Consider the following 22,707-nt stretch of genomic DNA (forward strand, 5'->3'; position numbering starts at 1 on the left):
GAAAAGCCGAATATCACGGTTATAATTTTCTTGGTTGCTCAACACTGAATAGCATCAATTGCAATGATTCAGAAGGTAATCAGAGAATCATAGAATATTACAGCACAGAAGGAGGCCATTCGGCCGTCGTGCCAGTGTCAGCTTTTTCGAAGATCTGACCAAATTAGACCCACACCCCAGATTTTTCCCCATAACACTGCAAATTACTCCTCTTCAATTATGTCCAATTGCCTTTTAAATGATCCAATGGAATCTGCTTCCACCATCCTTTCAGGAAGTGCGTTCCTGATCTTAACAACCCTCTGTGTGAAAAAAATTCTTCTCAATTCCCCTCTTGTTCTTTTGCCAATTATTTTAAATCTGTGATCTCTGGTTACCGACCCACTTGCCAGAGGAAACAATTTCTCCCTACTTGCTCTTTCAAAACCCCTCATTATTTTGAATATCTCTATTAGGTCTCCCGTTAACCATCTCTGCTGTAAGGAGAATAATCCCAGCTTCTCCAATCTCACCACAGAACTGAAGTCCCTCAGCACTGGTGTCATCCAGGTCAACCTGCTCTGAATCCTCTTCAATGCTTTTTCATCCTAAAGTGTGGTGCCCAGATCTGTACAATATACTTCAGCTGAGGCCTAACCACTGATTGTAAGGATTAGTATGATTTCCTTTTTTAATATTCAATGCCCCGATTCACAAAGCCAAGTATCCCATACGCTTTCTAAATCACCTTATCAACTTGCCCTGTTTTCTGAATATGAACCCCCAGGTCCCTCTGCTCTTGGAACCCCCCATAAATTGTTCCATTTAGATTATACTGCCTCTCCATGTTCTTCTTCCAAAAGTGCATCACTTCACACTGATCGGCGTTAAATCTGTCACGTGACCGCCCATTTCACCAGTCTGTCCATGTCCTCCTGAAGTCTGCTATTATCATGCTCACTATTTACTACGTTACCAAGTTTTGTATCATCCGCAAACTTCGAAATTGTATTCCTTATTCCCACATCCAAGTCATTTATATATAACAAGAAAAGCAATAATCCTAATACCGACCCCTGGGGGATCACACTGCATATTTCTCTCCAGTCAGAAAAACATCCGTTCACCACGAATCTCTGCCTCCTATCCTTTAGCCAATTACTTGCCCACGTTTCCACCGACCCTTTAATCCCACGTGCTTCTAGTTTTCGAATAAGTCTGTAATGTGTTCATTTCTAAAATGTGTCCTCAAAATAAATATATCCCTATAATTTTATTGTTAAACAATGATAATACAGATATTAAATCGAGTGCTAGATCGGGTTCATTCCCATTACCCGAAGGTGACGGGACCCGAGGACGGGGAATCCCATCTGGGTTCATTTTTTCCGAAAACGGAGACGGAACATAGCAAATCTCATCCCGTTGAAATCCAACAATTGGACGAAGAACCGACAGCCTTTTCCCATCCCGGGTTTGCAGACCTGGCCGTTGAAGGAAGCCTGATAAGTCCATTAGGGATCAACAGCGAAAGTGAAGAAACGCAGACAGAGATAGAGAGATACATGCAAAGAAAAATAGTATAAATCTCCAATTCTGTGATTGAGCAGAATTTAGGTGGCAGCTTAAAGGAAATTCGTCGCATGCCGTGAAATCTTAGACGTGTACATAGGGCTGGATTCTTACATTATTTCTGAAAAAAGTAAACGCTGCCTGGTAACTACAGCTCTTATTTATTTGACCATTTTACAGTGGCGGTGTGAAGTGATTTCGAATCTCAGTGAATTTCAAGACCATGCTTGACCCACTCGTTTGGTCACCCACAGGTAGCACGCGGTTGTAGACTGCGCAGGCTCATCACAGGAACTCTGCCAGACTGCATGTTCCAGACTTGTATCCAACGCTACACGTGCAGCCTGCAGCCGTGTGTGGATTGGTGGTTGAGTGTAGAACCCTCGCCTGCCGGCGGGAAACCAGGGGTTTGGTTCCAGGCCAATGCAGCTTCCTTTACCTTTTGTATCTGTACCCATGAGATCGCCTGAATTGGGATAAATTCATGTGCCGGCTTCAATCTGTACAACTTCTTGAAAGATTATCTTCATTTCGTCCACGTGTCTTTCGTGGACAAACCCTCTGCATTCTGTCCTCTGGTGTTCAAACATGCTCGGCTGGAGATAAGTCAAACCTGCCTCCTGCACTTGCTTCAAAGATATGAGAAGCCAATTGGTGGTTTTTGGCGAAAAATGGGGACGCAAGGGGGCTCATACCGGGATTTGAACCAGTGAAACTCCCTGAGCGAGAATCAGATCCAAAGTCCAACTGGTAACAGAGCCGTGCAGCCACTGTAAAATTTCGCTGCCACGCAGCCGATCCGCCATCCTTTCAGAACACCATGGCCATTCAAACTCGCTTTCTTGTACGATATACGATGTAGAGCAATATCAGGTTCTACACTGATTATTTCAGATCAACAATATTACTCTATCTTTATCAAATTTGTTTTGAATGTACGACTTGTATTATCAAGTAACACTTTACAGAATGAATTACTCTGAAACGACATTGTCGTCTGTCTCGGCATCGTCATAGTTTACACTCCACCATAAGTACACTTTACTCAAATTGCTGCTTTCATTCACCATGACAACGAAGAGCCACGAATGTGGAAACATTAGCTACGAATTTATCAGCTGGGTTGCACCCTTCCTTTTCCTACTTCCTCAGTCTTTTTTTTCTTAACCCTTCTCTGCTATTTTTGCAGGTTAGATCAGCCATCGCCGTTCAAGGAAGCCTGTGAAGTCCATTGTGGACAATACAGAGAGACAAGAGACGGAGACATGGAGAGACAGAGAGATGCATGCAAAGAAATTAAAGAGTATAAATGTCAGGTTTTTCAAACTAGCAGAATTTATGTTACAGATTGGGAGAGATTCCTTCTTGCGTCTTGAAATCTTGCAAGAGAAGATTGGACACAAGTTAAAAGCACCGGCTTCGCTGGAGAATCTCTCATTCTGGGAGAGAGATAAATGCGGTCAATTAACTCCAATTAATCTATTTCAGCACTGAAGGGATCTTTAAACAGTAGCTCTGCGATCAGAATTCAAACCTGGGCAGGAAAACCTCAATTGAATTTTGAGTCCAACGCTTCAAACACTCGGCCACCGCAGCTGTAAACGGCATGTTCATTCAGATCGGATTCCAAATGGACACATGCTGCTGTTACAAACGCGCGCATTGATGGTGCTTGGGGTCGAATTCTTACTTGTTACGCTGGAGACCTTTGTTCGATTCCCGATACAATGCAGGATCATTCTGTAACAATGAGGAGCTGAAGAACAAAAGTATACTATTTCGCCCCTCGAGCCTTATGCGCAATTCAGTGAGATCCTGGTTGATATGTAACCTAACTGCATATTATCGCCTTAGCCCCATGTCCCTTAATGCCTTTGGTTAACAAAAATCTATCAATCTCAGTTTTAAAATTAACAATTGAGCTCGCATCAACTGCCGTTTGCGGAAGAGAGTTCCAAACTTCTACCTCCCTTTGCTTGCAGAGGTGTTTCCCAACTTCACTCCTGAAAGTCATGACCCTAATATTTAGGCTGCTTCCCCGAGTCCTAGACACGCTAACGGGCGGAAATCTTTTATTTTCTATTTACCCCATCAGTTCCCCTTAATATTTTGAAATGTTCGATCAAATCAGCACTTAATCGACTGAATTCGAGGCAAACCCGAGTTTATGTAATCTCCCGCGTAATTTTAACTGTGGAGTCCAGGCAACATTCTAGTAAATCGACGCTGCACTCCCTTCATAGCCAATATATCCTTCCTAAGGTGCGTTGCCCAGAACTGAAGGCAATACTCCAGGTCTGGTCTCACCAGAGCTTTGTATAACTGTATCATAATGCTTATCCCCTTGAATCTAGTCCTCTGGATATAAAGACCAACATTCCATTATCCTTTTTGATTATTTTTTGTACCTGTCCATGACATTTTAATGATGTATGTTCATGGACCCCAAAGTCTTTTTGGACCTCCACTGTTTCGAGCTTTTCACCATTTAGAAAGTACTCTGATTTATCCTTTTAGGTCCAAAGTAGATGACCTCACACTTGACGAAATTCATATCGATTTGCCACAATTTTGCACATTCATTTTTTATATTAATGCCGCTCTGTAATTTTATGCTTTCATCTGCACTGCTAACAATGCTGCCCATCTTGGTGTCATCGGCAAACTTGGATATGTGGCTTTCTATCCCGTCATCTAACATCCGCCTGAATTGGGAAAAATCCAAATTCCGTTTCAATTTCCTCATCATCTTGAGACATTTTATTTGCTTCATGTGTATTGCGTCGACGAAACTTCGGCATTCAGTCCACTGGAGCTCAAACATCCTCCGGATATAATTCAGTTCCACCAACAGCAAAACTGAAAAGATGTGACTTTTCACCAATTGTCGAAACACATACGGCCTCGTCCGGGACTTGAACCCGGGACCTTTCGCATATCACTCAATGAAACTCCCTAAGCGAGAATCATACCCCTAGACCAACGAAACGCTGTTACTTTAGTTGTGCAGCCAGTGTAAAAGTTGGTTGCGTCTCACAGCCGATCGCCCATCCTTTCAGACCACTTCGATCCATTCAATCTCGTTTTCTGTTCGGGTGGACAGCAATATCAAGTTGTGCACCAACTATCTCCATTCACCAATATTAGTCTCCCTTTACCAAATTGCTTTCGAGTGCACGACTTGAGATATCAAGTAAGACGTTTCAGAATTAGTTGCTCTTAAAATACATTGCTTGTGAGGATACTCAGAGTCGTGTCGATTTATGGCACGCTCTGTTCCCTTTGCATTGCAACCAACACATAGAATTGAATCATAGAAAGCTTACAGCACGGAAAGAGGCCATTCGCGCCATCGAGTCCGTGCGAGATCTCTGCAAGAGCAATCCAGCTGGAACCATTCCCCCGCCTTTCCCCGAAGCCCTGCATTTTTTTTCCCTTTCAAGTACTGATCCAGCTCCCCTTTGAAGGCCATGATTGAATCTGCCTCCATCACACCCTCGGGCAGTGCATTGAGATCCGAACCTCTCGCTGTGTAAAAAAGTTTTTCCTCATGTCACCTTGGGTTATTTTGCCAATCACTTTAAATCTATGTCCTCTGGTTCTTGACCCTTCCGCCAATGGGAACAGTTTGTCTCCATCTTCCATGCCGAGATCCTTCATGATTTTGAATACCTCTATCAAATCTCGACAAAACCGTCTCTGTTCCAAGGAGAACAACCTCAGATTCTCCGGTCTATCCACGTAAGTAAAGTCCCTTATCCCTGGAATTCTGACAGTATTTTTTTCTGCACCCCCTCGAAGGCCTTCACATCTTTCCTGAAGTGCGGTGTCCCGAACCCCACACAAAATTTAAGTTGTGTTCGAACCAGTGTGTTATAAAGTTTCATCCTGACTTCTATACTTTTGTACTTTTGCACTCTATACATCTATTTCTAAAGCCCAGGATCCCGTATGCTTTTTAACCGCTTTCTGAACCTGCCCTGCCACATTCAACGATTTGTACACATAAACCCCTCTTTGTTCCTCTACCGCTTTTACATTTGTGCCCTGGAGTTTATTTTGCCTCTCCTCGTTTTTCCGACCGAAATGTATCACTTCGCATTTTTTTTGCGTTAAATTTCATCTGACCCGTCTCCGCCCATGCCACCAGCATGTCTATATCATTTGAAGTTCATCACTATCCTTATCATTTTTTACGACTCTTCCAAGTTTTGTTTCATTTGCAAATGTTGAAATTGTGCTCTGTGCACTCAAGTCCAAGTCATTAATATATAAAAGAAAAGCAGTGGTCCCAGCACTGATCCCTGGGGAACACCACTGTACAACTCTCTCCAGTTCGAAAAACAACCGTTCACCAGTAATCTGTTTCCTTCTGTTCGTCAATTCTGCATTTATGTTGTTTCTGCCCCGTTTATTCCATGGGCCGCAATCTTGATCAGAAGCAGACCATGCGGCACTTCAGCAAACACCTTTTGAAAGTCCTCATACACCACATCAACCAAATTGCCCTCATCTATCCTCTCTGTTACCTCATCAAAAAACTCTAACAGGCCTGTTAACCACAATTTGCCTTTAACAAATCCGTGCTGCCTTTCCCTAATCAATCCACCCTCGTCCAAGTGGCTGTTAATTCTGTCCCGGGTTATCGTTTCGAAACGTTTCCCCACCACTGAGGTTAAACTGACTGACCTATAGTTGCTGGGTTTAATCGTACACCCTTTTTTGGACAAGGGTGTAATCTTTGTAACTTTCCAGTCCTCTGGCACCACACACATATCTCAGGATGTTGGTAGATTATGGCCAGTACCTCTGCAATTTGCACCCTTACTTCCCTCAGCAACCGAGCATGCATCCCATCCGGACGTGGTGGCTTATCTACTTTAAGTACAGCCAGCCGTTCAAGTGCCTCTTCTTTATCAATTTTTAGACAATCCAGTATCTCAACGATAACTTCCTTTGCTGAGAATCTGTCTTCTTGGTAAAGACAGATGCAAAGTACTCATTTGGTACCAAGGCCATCCCCTCTGCCTCCAGGAGTAGATCTCCTTTGTCGTGCCTAATCGGCCTCACCCCTCCCCTCACTACCCGTTTACTGTTTACATGCCTGTCGAAGTCTCTTGGGTTCCCTTTTATGTTGGCCGTCAGTCTATAGTCATAATTCTCCTTGCCTCTCATTTCCTTTTTCACTTCCCCACTGAACTCCCTAAATTCGGCCTGGTGAATGAGCGGATAAAAAAAGTAAGCAATTCTTTCAGCCGGAAACAGAAAGTTACTGGATGATCAATGGCGATTTGAACAAATATTCGTCTTTTTTACAGAGTTGAATGAGTTTTGCGAAATTAATACAGTGAACTAACACAATAAAGTTCAATTCCTGATCGGAAACCGCCTCAGACAGCGCATTACTGCCCATCCCTGGGAAACAAGATACTATCGAAACTTTGACAACACATCGCAGGTCCCCCTGCAAAGACACAGCTTGCCAGCTGTTCCGAAATTTGGAGCCTGGACATGGAGTTAAACGCTGGACCTTCAGCTCACTACCCACTTTAAAAGTCTGATACTCTACCGACTGAGCTACCCAGGCTCGATACTACATAAGCTCCCATCGTACATATTCATGGGAGATCTCTGAATTAACCCTGCAGCCGTCGAGCAAGGGTGAGGACCGTTTGATAAAATTCTCAGCAACGTGTTGAGGAGAATCCTTGTTTCTGTTGAACAAGATGTAAGAAACATGAACAGTGAACTCGTGAGTTTACAATTCTTCTTGTTTGTGCCAAATGTCTTGTCATTCGTTAGCAGCAATTAAAATAACACTTTACCCACCGGCTCAAAAGCTGAACTTGTCCCACACGGGAGCTGGAAACGGCCTCTCGACCTTTCAGCGTATTAACATCTGTGAGCTGAATAATTTCACCCGTTACACAGTGAAACCAGGCAGCATATTTCTCTTCCAAATTTTCCCCACACGAAACTTCCAACCGATCAAAATCGGCTTAAAGAAAATAATTGTTTGTTTGGTTCTTTAGATTTAAAGATCTTGTACCGGCCCCTTTGCCATATGAGCTGCCGCTAAAAGCCCCCTCTCCCCCTTTGAACAAGTAAACTGGCACTTGCTATTGAAAGACGGTAGGCCAGAGGAACCCAAGTGCCCACATGGGAAAACTAAGAAGCCGATTGTTGACCTCCATACGTTTGTCCCACAAGGGCGTGTTGTAAAAACGACTGGTTGTTAACAAGATGCGTTATGGAAGATACCATGTGTACCTTGAACTCCGATCAAAATGTTCAGAGAAAAAGGTTTGATTGTTTTAGAAGACGCTCGAACTCACAACCTGGTCATTTCTGGAGCCCATACTGCTATAAATAAGTAACGCACGCTTAACAATTGTACAATACGAGAGCAGCGAACATCCGACAGCATCAGCGCTCCTGCCAAACAGCTTTATTTTCGGTCTCTCAATTATCACTTCGAGATCTTTCTCAAACAGAAGCCTCCAATCAAGATGCGCTTCGTTAAATAACAATTCCTAAATCAAGAGAGTTTTGATCGATCATGACTAAAGTGTGTACAATTTCCTCACCTGTTCCATTTCATCCCCTGGGGTGGAAACCATCAGGTCCTGGAGATTTGTCGATCTTTCGCCTCCTCTTTTTCTCCATTGCCATTATTTTACTTTTACTGAATCCCCTTGATTTATTAACAGTTTTCCTCGTGTCTCTGGTATGTTAGCGTCATCCATTTCTGTGACGAGCGATGCAAAGTAAAAAATTAGCAACTCTGCCATTTCCTGATTTTCAATTACAATATCACCTCCATCTGTCTTTAAGCAGCCCACATTACTCTCAGCCTCCCTTCTTTCTCTTAATATACTCGTAAAAACCTTGAGAGTTGTCCACATTTTCCCTCACAAGTTTTTCTCCTTTTCCCTTTTTGCTCCTCTTACGCTTTTTTTTAGTTTCAGCACCACAATAAACAACACTCCGCTGTAAAGTTCGGCTCAATAGTTCTCCAATGTCAGAGCGAGAATTCTCTGAAGCCCTGATTTATTTAATGTCACAAATACAATCACACATAATCATCCATTTATCAACGCACTGAAGGATACACAAAGATAAACACAGCGAGAAATGCAGTCAGTGTCGGGATGCACAGGTGAACGGACAAGCGAAATGGACAGAGATAAAACGGCCTGAACCCCCAACAGTGAAGTGTCGCTGATAGATATTAGTGAGGAGGTGGGGGCACCCTGTCATCAATTGGCGCTGTGGCTTAGTTGGTTAAAGCATCTGTTTAGTAAACAGGAGATCCTGGGTTCAACTCCCAGCAGCGCCTTGTGCAGCTCATTACTTTACCTAATTTATGCAATAAAGCGACAAAATAACAATGTGGTGTTCGTGTTTGTTCAGGTTTCAGGAGGAAACGGATAATAGAATGACTGTTCAAAAACGCCCTTTCATTCCACAGACAGACCTCTCAGAGAATGTGTCTGCAACACGTTAATGAAAGGACACGTTCTTGTTTCTGGGCTCGTTGGGATCGGGGTATAATTCACGATTTGAGGTTCAAAGCCGGACGTCGTCCGAATTTGGACCAAGACTTGTGATCTTGACCTGCCGGACAAACGTTTGCAAAGAGGAAAAAGAAGTCCTCAAATCGCTCGACCTGAATCTCCAGGCCCAGATGAAATATATCCCAGGTTGTTAACAGAAGCAAGGAAGGAAATAGCGGAGGCTCTGACCATCATTTTCCAATCCACCCTGGCAAAAGGTGTCGTGCAGGAGGATTTGAGGATTGCTAACGTTGTACCATTTTTGAAAAAGGGATAAAGGGACAGATCAAGTAAATACAGGCCAGTCGGCCTAAACTCGAGCTGAAGTATGAATCGTCATTTAGAAAGGCACGGATGAATCAAGGACAGTCAGCGTGGATTTGTTAAGGGATGGTCGTTTGAATTGAATTATTTGAGGAGGTATCAAGGAGGATCGGTGAGGGTATCGCGATTGATGTAGTCAACATGGATTTTAACGAGGCTTTTGACAAAGTCCTACAGGGCAGATTTGTCAAAAATGTAAAAGCCCATTGGATCCAAAGGACATTGGCAAGTTGAATCCAAAATTGGCTGAGTAGCAGGAAGCAAGCGGTTGTGGTCGACGGGTGCTTTTGTGACTGGAAGGCTGTTTCGAGTGGGGTTCCATGCGGCTTCGTACTAGGTCCCTGCTTTTCATGGTACAGATCATTGATTTGGATTTAAATGTAGGTGGCATGATGAAGAAATTTGCAGATGATACAAAAATTGTTCCTGTGGTTGATAGTGAGGAGGAAAGCTGTCGACTGCAGGAAAATATCCATAGAGCAGACAGGTGGAAAGAAAAGTGGCAAATGCAATTCAATCTGAAGAAGTGTGAGGTAATGCATTTAGTGGGGTGGGGGGGGGGGCAAAAAGGCAAGGGAGTATATAATAAATATTGCAATTAATTTGCCATTTACACGCCCATTCTGCAAATTTACTAATGTCTTCCTTTATTATTCGCATTTTTCTTTGCATTAACTGCAGCTCGCAATTAGGTGTCGTCCCTAAATTTTGAAATTGTACTTCCGATTCCCGTGTCCAAATCATGAATGTAAATTTTGAACAAAAGTGGTCCCAGCACCGATAAATTGTGAACAACAGTGGTCCCACCGCTGATGAAGTGTTAACAACAGTGGTCCTATCACTGATATATTGTGAACAACATTTGTGCCAGCATCAATAAATTGTGAACAACCGTGGTCCCAGCACCGATAAATTGTGGACAGCAGTGGTCCCAGCACCGATAAATTGTGAACAACTGTCGTCCCAGGAATTTTGATCTTGAACTGCAGTTGAAACTTTTGCACAAAAGAAAATAACGTCCCCAAATCGTCCCACGTGAATCTCAAATGCTTTGGGAAGAAGTTCAATAGAAACAATCAGGACTTTAAAGGCACCTCAACGACCTGAACTTTCGTTGAATGAATTGTGTGAGCCATTGCATTCTACCGTGAAATCGCTCTTGACTTTCATCTCACTGAAGCAGAGTGTGGCCGCTTTGCATCTGTGATCATGTCGGTGGCGTGTTTAGCTTTGATATTGATCGCTTCCAATTTGTAAAATTTCATCAATCGTCAGGAAAAAGAAACAGAGAATCGAATTGTCCCTCTAAGTGATGAACTGAAGGGATTGGTGATCCAAGCAGATCTGGAAAATGCGTGGTGCAATCGGTCAGGAGTTCCAAATCCACCCTCCAGCCACTCGGCAATTATATTGAATGAACTTTACTCTGGCCCAGTGTCGCCGCACTGAAATCGAGTATTTCTCCGGCATGTTTTTCTTCATAGTTGCTGGTTTAAGAGTGAAGACCGGCTTGTTGGATTTTCACTCCTACAAGCTTTAATCATTCATTTTTCACTGACTGCAGACAGTTGTTAGATTGGCCGCTGCAATCTCAAAGTTTAGCCCAGTGAATAATTGGTTTAGCAGGTGATCTCTTCACCTGTTCTCGGCGGTGTTATCCGTTAGTGTGAAAGTTTGATTGTTCGAGCCCTTATTTTATTTTTCCTCAGGATTCATCGCCTCAAAGTTCCAGGGTTTCAACGCATGTTTTGGAATCAAGAATCATTGCCAGCTGAGCAGGGCTGATATTCTACCATTTACCCTGCGGTCGGGAATCAGGCACATGAATCATATAAAGGAATGGAACATTGGCTTCACGGTAATTACAATTCTCCTTGACAGACAAGCCCCCGAAAGGCCCGAAGGGAGGCCGCATTCGCTCAGGAGAGCTGGTTCGCTGTGACATGGAGATTTCTGCAGTGAGTGAGACCAGACTGTTCCTATGTTCAGAGAATACATTTCACACCCTTTATTTTGGAAAAGCAAAACGGTGGGGATTTTTGTCATAGCCCGATGCCTTTCGTGTTGTATCAGATGTTCCTCGTTGCGTTACTTTCATCTTGATCGGAGAACCAGTTCGGGCGTTCCTGTGATAAACAGCGACAATTGCCAGTTAATGTTAAATTTAACAAGGACTCCACTGCGTTTTTAATCCCACTCTTAAGATGCAGTCTATAAAATGAAAAAAATTCATCACATTCAAAGCATAAAAATCTTATTAAAGTTTTGACTGTCTCTTGGTAACCACGTCAACATCTCCTTCAGTCTGAAATAGAAAGTTATCGATTGATTCATGGTGATTAAAGCAGGGATTCAACTACGAACAGGATTTAATTAGCTTCATATAATTAATTTAATAAGTTCATAACTCTTTTTAAAGTTAATTCCCTAACTGGGAATCGAAACTCGCGGCGGCAAGAGTAACGAATTCTCACCACCAGGCCATTGGGGAGCTCCCAAGATTGTGCATGAGACAAAGTGGAACTGATGACATTATTTTTTCTTTCGCTCTTTCCTGATTCATGCAGCTCTGTGTCTATTCTCAGGCCTCTTATCTCTCCTTCTTTTCAGCTTCTGACCGCGTATATTCCTGTGGCTAAATATCAGTAATATAGAACATCTCACAGCCCCGGTATATTTGCTGTTTCTCTGTGCAGTTCTGTGCAAAATCAAACTGCACGCAAATACCGACAGTGCCTCTCTCTCACTCCCCACAGAAGCAGCAGGAGATGCCACTTTAAACTGCCAGTTGCTTCAAACGATTCATGATGGACCTGCGTGGCCTTGCAGTTTTCCAAGGAGCTGCATTCAGTGCGTGAATTTTGGAAATGGAAACTTGTCCATCAGCAGCTTGTGGTCGTATTTTACCTCACTTTGCATTTCATGTACATGCCTACTTGCAATTGGTGATGTCATTGCCTGAACATCACCTCTGTCGCGATATTATTTCGAACAGAAAATGCCATTTTGTGCGAGCAGTTTGTCTGGCAGGAAAATGACTTGAGTTACAAAGGGCCAAGAAGGAAAGGCTGCGTTGCTCTGCTTGTTCGCAGCAAAGAATTTTCAGCGTTTCCTTGGGGTTTAGTGTTTAGGATTCGGCGCTTTCATCACCACGGCAAAGGTTCGATTGTCGGTCTCAACATCCGCATATTATACACTCTACCATAAGTGTACTGTACTCAAATTGCTGATTTTTTCATTGTGAGGGGAAGAAACATAAATGTGTGGACATTAATTACGAATTCATCAGCTGGGTTGCACCTTTTCTTTTCCTACCGTCTCAGTCTTTCCATCTTTACCCTTCTCTGCTGGTGTTGCAGGTTCCATCATTCTTCGCTGTTCACGATGCCTGAGAAGTCCATCAGGAGAAAACAGGCAAAGTCAAGAGACAGAGACAGGGAGAGATTAAAACATATAAATAAATTGTATAAATGTCAAGTTTTGCGAACGTGCAGAACTTAGAATGGAGCTTGGGAGAGATTCCTTCACGTGTCTTGCAATTTTGCAAGAGATCATTGGGCTCCGAGTTAAAAGCGTCGTTGGCGATGGAGCACCTCTCTGAGGGAGCGAACAAGGTCCGTTCGTTCAAGTTCATGTTAATTTGAACAGTGAACAAACTTTAAAAAGTAACGCTGCGAACAGGATTCGAACCTGTGCAGGGAAACCCCATTGGATTTCAAGTCCAACGCCTTAACCACTCGGCCATCGCAGCGGCAAATATCGATCATGCACAGCTATAAATCAGAATGCGTAGGGTTATCACACGAGATCTGTGACACTTTGTTCTCTCAGACAGGTTTCCAACTGGAAACTTACAGCTTGTTAATGTGCTGACTTTGCTGTCTCGGTGATAGAATTCTCATTTATCACGTGAGAAACCGGGGTTCGATTTCCGGTTCGTTTAGGATTATTTTCATTCTCCATTCATACGATCGCGTGAATTGTGCGACATTCGCCCTCAGCTTCAATCTGCGCACCATTTGAGACATTTTCCATTCTCCACGTGTGTTGCGTCGAAGCGGGGTCGGAATTGCAAGTCCTACGCCTTAATCATTGGGTCATCGCAGCTGCAAGTGACAAATCCGACACGGCTGCAGAAGAGAATGAAGAAAGTTATGACCGGAGAACTCTGAGACTGTATGTTCTTTTCGACAGGTTTCGAAGTGAGCGCATGCCGCCGGCTGCTGTGCGGACTTTGTTATTTCAGTCATAAAGTTCTTGCTTTCTGCGCGGGAGGCCTGGGTTCGATCACCGCCCAATAGAGGAGCATTTTTCATTCTCCATTCATGAGTTCACGTGAATTGGGATACATTTACATTCAGCTTCAATCTGAACACCATCTTGTGACATTTTCCTTTCTCCATGTGTGTTGTCGTCGACAGAACCTCTGCATTCTGTCCTCCATGCACTGGAATTAAGACAATCCTGCCGACGACACCGCTGACAAGACGTGAGAAGCCAATTAGTGATTTTGAACTAAAAATGGTAACACCGCAGGGCTCGTCCGGGATCTCTCACATAACAATCAGCAAATCCCCAAAGCGAGATATCATACCCGAAGACCAACGAGCCACTGATAACAGAGGGGTGAAACCAATGCAGAATTCTGTGCCACCCACAGCCGATCGGCCACCATTCTGTCCATCCTATCACTTTATCTATTCCGATGTACGGCAATATGAAGTTGTACACTATTTCATATCAACAATATTAGCCTCTCTTTAGCACATTCGTTTCGAATGTGCGAGTTGTAATATCAAGTGAGACTTTGCAGAATTCATTGCTCTAAAGCTACATTGTTGTCTGTCTCGGCATCCGCAGATTATCCACTCTCCCACAAGTATATCAGTGACTACACTTCAAAAATACTTCATTGGCTGTAAAGCGCTTTGGGACGTCTTGATGTCGTGAAAAGCGCTTTGTAAATGCAAGACTTTGTTTTTATACTGGGCTAAAAGTACTGATAATTTCACTATGAGGACGAAGAGACATCAATATGTGGACATTGGCTACGAATTCATCATCTGGGTTGGTCCTTTACTTTTCCTACCGTCTCAGTCTTTCGATCTTTAGCGTTCTCTGCTGGTGTCGCAGGTTCGATGAGCTTGGGCCGTTCAATGAAGCCTGAGAAGTCCATCAGGGGAAAACAGAGCGGGACAGAGACAGGGAGAGATAGAGAGATAAAAGTATAGAAAATAAGCCTGAATATCAAGTTAGCAGAATTTTAAATGAAGCTTGAGAGAGATGGAATCATACACTCATAGAATTGTTACTGCACAGAAGGAGGCCATTCGGCCCATTGAGCCTGCCCCGGATCTCTTTAAGAGCAATCCAGTTCGTCCCATTTCCCCGTTCTTTCCCTGTCGACTCGCAAATATATTTCCTTCAAATACTTATCCAATTCCTTTTAGAAATTAAAGATTAAATCTGCTTCCACGACCCTTTCAGGAGATGCATTCCAGATTATAACGACTCGCTGATTTAAAACGTTTTTCCTCATATCGCCTTTCGTTCTTTTGTCAACCACCGTAAATCGGTGTCCTCTGATTCTCGACCCTTCCGCCAACGGGAGCAGTTTCTCTTTATTTACTTTATCTAAACCCGTCATGATTTTGAACACTTCCATCAAATCTCCTCTCAACCTTCCTGCTCTAAGAAGAACAACCCCAGCTTCTCCAGTCTATCCACGTAACTGAAGTCCTTCATCCCTGAAACCATTCCAGTAAATCTTTTCTGCGCCATCTCTAAGGCCTTCACATCCTTCCTAAAGTGCGGTACCCAGAATTGGAGCCAATACTCCAGTTGTGGATTATTGTGAAGTTTCCTTCAAGCACCTTGAAGTTTTGCAAGAGACCACTGGGCTCCCAATTAAAAGGCTCTGCCGCGGTGGAGGATCTCTCTGAGAGAAGGAAATGCGGCCCGTTATCTCCAGTTCATATTTATTTGATCATTGAACAAAACTGGAAACAATAGCACAGCGAGCAGCATACCAATGTTGCACCGAAAGACCCTGTCGATTTTCAGATGTAACGGCTTAACCACTCGGCCATCACAAGCAGCGAGTGCTGGTAATGCAGGGCTGTAAATCAGAATGCGCAAGGTACTCAGAGGAAATTTGTGAAATTATATGTTGTTTCAAACAGGTTTCCAACTGGACACAGAGAGTCCGATACCATGCAAACGTTGCTGTTTCACTGGTAGAATTTGCACTTACCACGCGAGGGAACAGGGTTCATATTCCCGACCAATTAAGGCGCATTTTTATTCTGCACCTCTGAGATCGCCTGAATTGTGATAAATTCACTTTCAGTTTCAACCTGCACACCGCCGTGAGGCATTTTACTTTCTCCGTGTGTGTTGTGTCGACAAACCGGCTGCATTCCGGCCCCTTGTCCTCAAACATGCTCGAGAATTAAATCAATCCTGCTTTCTACAACGCTGAAAAGATGTGAGAAAGAAATGAGTGAATCTTCACTGGAAGTCGTGAAATAGGAGGTTTCTGGGATTTGAACTGGGGACCTCTCACATATCAAACAGTGAAACGCCCAAAATGAAAACCATAATCCGAGAACAAGGAGCCGTCAGTAACACAACCGGACAACCAGTCGAAAATTTCCTTGTTACCCACAACCGATCGCCCATTCATTCAGACCGCTTCTGTCCATCGAATCATAGAATGGTTACAGCACAGAAGGAGGCTATTCGGCTCATGCCCGTGCCTGATTTTTATAAGAGCAATCCAATTAGTCCCATTCCCCGGCCCTTTCCCGGTGCTCTGTATTTTTCCCCTTCAAATTCCTTTTTTAAGTCACGATTGAATCTGCTTCCACCATCCTTTCAAGCAGCGGATTCCAGAGCAGAACTACTCGCTGCGTCATTAAGTTTTTCCTCATATCGCCTTTTGTTCTTTTGCAATCACCTCAAATCTGTGTCCTCTGGTTCCCGACCATTCCGCCAATTAAAACAGCTTCTCGTGATTTACTTTATCTAAACTCTTCATGACTTTGAACACTTCTTTCAATTCTCCTCTGAACCTTCTCTGCTCTGAGGGGAACAACCCCAGCACTAGGCAAATGCGGTCAATTCGCTTCAATTAATTTGTTTGATCATTAAACAGACCTTAAAAGACAGGCCTTGTTTTGTGGAAGTTTGAGCGAGTGGTTTAAATCGCTTGTTTCAATTTCTGGGGCGTTTCTCGGTTCGAATTTTATCACTGACAGAATTTCTGCAAATATCGATTTTGACCTGTTCACAGAAAACCCGATTGCAGTGCGATGGAGCAGAGGATGTGAAAGAAGCTGAAAGTGAAAGTGCAGATATTAGTTTCATCACGGGGACAGGACACGTTTCCACAGGTAAGGACATCTCACCTTAAGATTCTTTCTAGCAGAGTGGGACAGGTGATCAGAGTGACCGGGCTCTAGCGGATCAATCGGTCATTATATGAGTTGCAGGCTCGGGAAATGCCTTGTGAACATTTCGACCGGAGTTGAAGGTACAATTGGTGTGTTCCAAAATGCATCTACTTATCTGAATTGCCATGTGGTTCCTCCGGACGACGCGGTTGGAAGAGCAGATGAGATGTTTAGTATTACTTGTTTTCAGGAGGGAGGCTGCAGTTTTGCTGACTCAACCGATGATTTTGATCCATCTTCAAATCGTGGGATTTAACTGGAGCTTTAAACCAGCGCCAGAGGCCGCTCAGCCAGGATACTTTCCATCCTACACTTCAGGAGCTAGTTTTACAGGAATAGAATTACTACAAGCAATTTCTTGGAATGAGTTTTGTTCGCCATTGCATTCGACCGTGAAATCGCTCCCGGCTTTCATCTCACTGAAGTGAAGAGTGTGACCGCGTTCCATCTGTCAGAGTGTAAGTGACGAGTTTGGGGTTGGTATGGGTCGTTTGCAACTTTTGAAATCTCACCAAGCAGCAGGGAAAAAGAAACTTAGAATCAAATTGTCCCTGTCAGTGATGAATTGAAGTGAATATCGTTCCAAGCAGATCCGTCAACTCGCAGCGCAGCCGCACAGGAGTTCCAAATCCACCTTCTCGCCACTCGGCAATCGCATGAACTGAACTTTACTCTGGCCCAGTGTCACCGCGCTGCAATCGAGTATGTCTCGGCCACACTTTTTCTGAACATCATGGTTACTGGTTTAAGAGTGAAAACTGCCGTCCGCTTCACTGTAAGTGCAAGAGACATCTTTGTAAACACCGAGTCGTGTCACAGACCTGCTCATCGGACCTGCTCATTTCATCTCATCTCATTTTCAGCAAACCTGAATATTACTGGAATAGAGAATGGCGAATCACAGCTCGATAAATCAATCCTCTCGACCACGAGGGGACTCAGTCTTCCAACATACAGGTGTTTAATGGCAAGGTGAGTTTAATGTTCAGGAATAATAGAGCACAGATTTTCACTCGTGCAAACTTCACACACTTTATTTTGGAAAAGTAAACTGATAGCAGAGAGAATTTATTTTGATCGCTGCAACCTGAATTTTTAGCTCGTTGAATCAGTGGTTCAGTCACAAGTGTGTACTGTCTGTGTGGCGCAATCGGTTAGCGCGTCTGCTATCAACTGAAAAGTTGGTGGTTCGAGCCGACCCAGAGACCGTTGGGTAACTTTTATCTTCATGGTCTCGCATTTCCTGGTTTCTGATGTTTGTTTTGGCTGCAAAACAAATGTCCGGTTTCGATGGCCAGCTGAGCGCGGCCGATCTTCCACCATTCAACCTGTGATTGGCTTCGCGGAAATCTGAATTCTTCTTGACAGACAAGGTCTGACATGGATAATTCTGCAGTGAGCGACACCAGACTGTTTCCACAATGAATGTCACTCACTTTTATTTTGGAAACGCAAAATTGTATTCATATTCCGAACGGTTTCAGTTGATTTGTGAGAGATCATGAAAGGATCCTGCAGCGCTGCCTTGGATAATAACAAAAGTTCTAAGCCGCATTTCAGTCGCGGCAACAAATCCTCACATCCGAGTATCTGCACCCTTAAATCGGAGTATCTGCAGCTTTAAAACCGAGCATCTGCACCCTCACACTGGAGGATCTGCACCCTCACACGAGAATATCTGCAGCGTTGCACCGGAGTATCTGCGCCTTTGCAACCATTAACTCACCAACTGTCCCCAATAATCTTTATCAGCGTCAGGAGCCCTAAACAAAACCCAACAATGAAGAAATTGGCTTTTATGATTCTTCACTAATGTACGGACACATTTTTATTTACGGTACTTTGAAGGAGATTTGGGGAAAGTGGCCGCTGATACTCAGAAACTACTGCTTGTTTTTTTTTGCTCAGCGGGCTCGTTGGTCTCGGGGTATGATTCTCGCTTCGGGTTTGTTGTTTGAAATATGTGAGAGATCCCGGGTTCAAATCCCGGACGAGCCCTCATTTTCTCTCCCCCAACCCCGACTTTTGATCTTGAGCTGCTGTTCAAACTGGCAGAGTGTTTGGACGTATCTCAATAACCTCACGAACCTCACGTCCTCTGAATGCATTCCACTTGCAATTGCAATTGACCTTGAAACCGCTCTTGAATTTCATCACACTGTAGCAGAATGTGGCCCCTTTTTTTTCAGCGTGGAGGTGACGAGGTTGTGGTTGATAACCGCGAGCACACCTGTCCGGACATTGGTAGTCAGAATGTACAAAATGCTGTCTCAAATATTCTGTTGTCATCCAGGGAGCTCTAGTTTTGCATGCCCAACCTTTCCCCTAGTAAGAATGTGTCCAGTCTGTACCCGAACTATCTCCTCACTCAAAGCCTCCCATTGCTCATTTACTGTTTTACCTGCCAATCTTTAATTCCAATCCACCTGGACCCGATCACTTTTCAACTCGCTGAAATTCGCTCTTCCCAGTTCAGTATTTTCATGCTTGATATTTCCTTGCATTTTCCATAACTACACTAAACCTGCTGCAAATGCTCCCCCACTGAATCATGCTCCACTTGCCCCACTTCTTTCCCCTAAATAAATCCAGCACTGCTTCCTTCCTCGTTGAGCTGAAAGCATACAGATTAAGAAAGTTCTCTTGGACACATTTCAGGAATTGCTCGCCCTCTTTGACTTTAGCACTGCTCTTTCCCAGTCTATATTCGGATAAATGAAGTTCCCTTTTATCAACGCTCTAAAATTATTGCATCTTTCTGCAATTTGCTGCCAATTTGCTCCTCCATCTCCTTCCCACTAGTTGGCCCCCTATCGTCTGCATCCAGCAGCGTAATAGCTCCTCAATTGTTCCTTAATTCTAAACAAATAGATTCTGCCTTTGAACCCTTAAGCATGGCGACCCTTTCTACCGCTGTAACAGTATTTTTGATCAATGGTGCCTGGCCCACCCCCCCAACTTTTATCCCCTGCCTTTCCTGAATACGTTGTAGCCAGGAATATGTAAGTGGCCACTCCTCCGCTTGTTTGAGACAGGTCTCCATTATTGACACTATAAAATAATCCCATGTTACCACTTGTGTCTGCAGCTCACCAACCTTATTTACCAAGTATGTTAAACACAACATCATGGCATAAGGGTAGGACAAGTTCTAATGCCCAATTAAATGTTCTATACACTAATGTCCGTAGCATAAGAAATAAAACAAGGGAATTAGAAGCGTAAATTGAGCTAATAGTGCATGACTCAGTGCTCATCACTGAGACCTGACTACAAACTGGGCATGACTGGCGGATAAATATTTAAATTATAAGCCGTTTAGAAAGGATAGGGACATTGGAAAAGGCGGTGGAGTAGCGATATTGTGGAGGGATACTATTACTGCATTAGAAAGAAGACATATCAGTAAAGGTGAGCACGCAGTCGAAAGGCTTTGCGTGGAAATGAGTAACAGAATAGAATGCAAGACTTTGGTGGGAGTTGTTCATAGACTTCCGGACAGCAGTGAAAAAGTAACAGGATACACAGAAGCGGACAGGGTGTTAGGGGTCTGGAACTCACTGTCTGAAAGGGTGGTCGAGGCAGAAAACCTCAACTCATTTAAAAAGTACTTAGATGTGCATTTGAAGTGCCGTAATCTACAGGGCTATGGACCAAGTGTTGGAAAGTGCGATTAAGTTGGATAGCTCTTTTTCGGCCGTCATAGACACGATAGGCCGAATGGCTTCCTCCTGTTCTGTAACTTTCGATGTTTCTATGATTCCGTGTGTGGGAAGGGATTCACTCAGTCATCACACGTGCTGAGACACCAGGGAGTTCAAAAGTGACTGCAGGGGTTGGATTCTGCTGTTAATCCCATCCAGAACTGAACCATTTTCATTCTGACATTTGGGGTTTGTTTCTTCTGATGTTAATAACCCTATAACTGGGCTGGAGATTAATTTTCTGGATATCTGTTAAATAAATCAGCTTTGTTTTACACAACTTGTTGTAGATTTTGGTCTTTCCCACCTGAGTGTTTAGCATCACCTGGCTGGAGCTCAGAAAGGACAATCTGGGGGGAGGATCGTCCGGTGGGAACAGAACTTCAGCCTGGACACAATCCTTCAGGGCCACACTGAGAGGGGCAAAAAGCACTTTGGTCTTTCTTGTCTCTGTTCACTGATAGCAAAGTGGCCGTGAGGCATGAAGTCTAAAAATGACTGTGGTAATTATTCTATGAAGATTTAACCTGTTTATGTGACAGTCCTCGGTCGACCATTTAAGGCAGGCGTTAACTCGTTTAAAATAAACCCGCTTAAAATAAATGGGTTATGAATTGTGATTTCCGTGAAGCCAAAGTTCCATTCCTTTATCTGATTGATGTGCCTGCTCTCCGACCACAGGGTAAATGGTGGAATATCAGCCCTGCTCAGCCGGCAATGATCACGGGACATTTTCTTGCAGACAAAACACACATTGAAACCCTGGAACTTGGAGGCGATGAAACCTTCGAGAAAATAAAATTAGGGCTCAAACCATCAAACCTTCGCGTTAACCGATAGCACCACGAGACAGTTGAAGAATTTACCGACTAAACCAATAATTCACTCAGCTAAACTTTGAGGTTGCAGTGACCAATATAACAGTTGTCAACTGTCAGTCCAAAATGAATGGTTGAAGCTTGCAGGAGTGAAAATCCAACGAGCCGGTCTTCACTCTGAAATCAGCAACTATGAAGTTAAGAGAAACGTGCCGGAGAAATACTCGATTTCAGCGCGGTGACACTGGGCCAGAGTAAAGTTCAGTTAATATAATCGCCCAGTGGCGAGAGGGTGGATTTGGAACTCCTGAGCGACTGCACTGCGCATTTTCAAAGTCTGCTTGGAGCACCAATCCCTTCAATTCATCACTTACAGGGAAAATTCGATTCTCGGTTTCTTTTCCCCGATGCTTGGTGAAATTTTAAAATTGAAAGCGACCAATATCAAAGCTAACCTCGTCACCGACATGCTCACAGATACAAAGCGGACACACTCTGCTTCAGTGAGATGAAAACCCAGAGCGGTTTCAAGGTCGAATGCAATTGTAAGCAAAGCTCGTTCAATGAACGTGCAGGTCATTGAGGTGCCTTTAAAGTCCTGATTGTTTGAACTGAACTTCTTCAGCAGGTGCTTGAGATTCAGGTGGAGTGATTTGGGGACTTCATTCCCCTCTTTGCAAAAGTCAAGATCACAAGTCTAGGGTTAAATTCAGGCTTCTCCGGGCTGTGACTCTCGAATCGAGAATTGTTCCCCGACCTCAACCAACCCAGAGACAAGAAGGTGTCCTTCCATTGACGTGTTCCGGTCACATTCCATGAGAGGTCTATTTGTATAATGAAAGGGCATTTTTGAAGAGGCATGCTGATCAGTTCTGTGTTTGCTCCTGAACAAGGACAAACACCGCACTGTGTGTTTTCGCATACCAGATTCACGAAACAGTATAAATTACATAAAGGCGCCGCTGGGAGTTGAACCCATGACCTCCTGTTCACTAGACATGCGCTTTAACCAACTAAGCCACGGAGCCAATTCCTGGTATTGCTTTTCACCTCTTCTCTTTAATATCTATCAGCCACACGCCACATTCATTTGGGGGTTCAGACTGTTCCATCTTTGTCTATTTCGCTTGCCCGTTTCCCTGTGAATCCCGATACTGCCGGCGTTTCAGGCTGTGTTTATCTTTGTGTGTCCATCAGTGCGTTGATCAGAGAGAGCCAGCATGGATTTGTAAAGGCGAAGTCAAGTCCAACGAAACTAGTTGAACTTTTTGAAGATATAATAACGTGGTAGATAATGGAG

At 43.8% G+C, this 22,707-nt stretch overlaps 3 non-coding genes across 3 annotated transcripts; 1 reads left to right on the forward strand and 2 right to left on the reverse strand.

Moving 5' to 3' along the window:
- The first annotated feature begins 8,816 nt into the window (after positions 1-8,816).
- trnat-agu (transfer RNA threonine (anticodon AGU)) lies at positions 8,817-8,890 on the forward strand. Its single transcript has one exon. It is a non-coding gene; the product is annotated as a tRNA-Thr (tRNA).
- A 4,210-nt stretch (positions 8,891-13,100) lies between these two features.
- On the reverse strand, positions 13,101-13,182 carry trnas-uga (transfer RNA serine (anticodon UGA)). The gene has a single exon. It is a non-coding gene; the product is annotated as a tRNA-Ser (tRNA).
- Positions 13,183-22,361: 9,179 nt separating this feature from the next.
- Positions 22,362-22,435, reverse strand: trnat-agu (transfer RNA threonine (anticodon AGU)). Its single transcript has one exon. It is a non-coding gene; the product is annotated as a tRNA-Thr (tRNA).
- Between the last annotated feature and the right edge of the window lie 272 nt (positions 22,436-22,707).

Source organism: Heptranchias perlo, chromosome 20 (genome assembly GCF_035084215.1).
Source record: "Heptranchias perlo isolate sHepPer1 chromosome 20, sHepPer1.hap1, whole genome shotgun sequence".
Taxonomy (NCBI): Eukaryota; Metazoa; Chordata; class Chondrichthyes; order Hexanchiformes; family Hexanchidae; genus Heptranchias; species Heptranchias perlo.